A 1,799-nucleotide genomic window follows, 5' to 3' on the forward strand; every position below is an offset into this window, starting at 1 on the left:
TGGGGGAGACACCCAGGTGTCTTCTCCCAGTGCCTGTGCCAAGCCCGACCTACCCTGTTCCCTGGCACACCTGGGATGAGTTGGGCCCATCCCCATGGGGTGGGTTCCCAGCAGAGGGAGGGCACAAGCCTCACCCCCTCACCTTTGCTCCCCACTCCTGCTTAAACCCGGCACGGCCACACAGCCCAAAGGCCGCTGGGGGGAAACAAGCTGGGGAGCCCCATCCACAAACTACAGCACTGACACCGTCCCTGCCTCAGTTTCCTTACTCAGGGTCTGAAGAGTGGCTTCTCATCCCACACTGGGGCTGGAAAGGCACAATCTAGGACTGGAATTATTTGGTTCAGTCTGAACTTTCACCAGCATCCCAACCCCCTGGGGAGGCTTGGATCCCATTCTGAGATATTGGGGTGGCAGGAGCCAGATGAGTGGGGAGGTTAGAGAGGGGAGGTTGGGGAGGGAATGCTGGCAAGATATTTATACTGAGGGTACAGAGGGAGGGATCTGTGGGGCTCTTTGCTGAGCAAAGAAAATAACAATTTGGGCAGGTTTGAAAAGCGCCGAAACCACGACAGGAAACCCAAATTGTACAAATGCAGATGTGAGTGGAAAAAGTTCTTGAGCTGGTCTCTCCAGCTTTCACCTCCACTAAAAATAAACCTGCCTTATTAGGGGCAGATGGGGGCCGAGATAAAACATCTCTCCCCCCAACCCCGCCATGTTTTTCCATGGAGGAGTTGTTCCGTGTGAAGCTGTGCAATGTGGCTTTCTGAGGGTAGTGGGGATGGATGGCTTGGCCAGGGGCTTATACTGGGTTTTGGAGAGGATCTGGGGTGTTTAAGGGTTTTGAGGGTGCATGTCAGGTTTTCTGGAGAAGGGTTATTGGTGTGATTTAGGGCTGGGGAACGCAGGGTGGGGGCTGTGATGAGTTGTAACGGTCTCTGAGTGTAATAAGGCAGCCTGGCAAAGCCACATCCTGCAGCACAGCAGGACCTGCAGGGAGGAATTTGGGGTGCTGCGAAAGGGAGGGGGTGGGGGGGCGCTGCAGGGAGCAGCAAAATTCTTCCTGGGACCCCTGCATAACATAGGCTAGGCTCCTCTTCTCCATGTCTGTTTCCCCTCTTGGGACCATGCCGGGGCTGCAGTACCCCACGTTTGGGGGGAGGCTGTGGCAAAGGCGGTGCCAGGTTTGGGTGCGCACTGCCCCCCTGCTGCCGCACCCCAGCCCTGGGAGGATATTGTGGGAGGTGGGAGTTGCTTTGCTGTCACGCTGGCAGTGGCAGCGGGGCCCTGGCTCCTCTGAGACAGCCCAGTGTCTCTGCACCTGCAGCAGCCAGGGGGGCAAGCAGGGTTGTTCACACCTGCAGCCTTTGCACCCCCAGCCCCATCTTCCTCCTCCTTTTGCAGGGATGCAACTTGGATGGATGCAATTTGGAGAGGGAGGAATCAAAAAGGTGAAGGGAAAATGGAGCAGAACAAGGGGTGGGGCTGAGCACCAAATTGTGAGTGTACCTACAGTAGTGGCACAGCACCTCAGCACCCACCCTGCTGGGGGCACCCATGTGGACTCCCCCCCCCCTCACTGGGGCCTGGGTTATGGGGAACACGTGGCACGAGCAGATCAGTCTTGGGCGACTTGGGGTAACATGAGGATGTGATGCTCCAGTTCCTCCAAAATACTGGGGGTGCCCCAAAAGGGTCACGGGAGGGAAGAGACCGCTCAGGGTGCAGATGGGACTCGGGGGGGCTGCTGCTGTGTCAGGAGTGGGGAGGGGAAGTGGGGGGCTCTGTTCAGCCTT

The sequence above is a fragment of the Corvus brachyrhynchos genome, unplaced genomic scaffold, assembly GCF_000691975.1.
Source record: "Corvus brachyrhynchos isolate BGI_N302 unplaced genomic scaffold, ASM69197v1 scaffold65, whole genome shotgun sequence".
NCBI lineage: Eukaryota > Metazoa > Chordata > Aves > Passeriformes > Corvidae > Corvus > Corvus brachyrhynchos.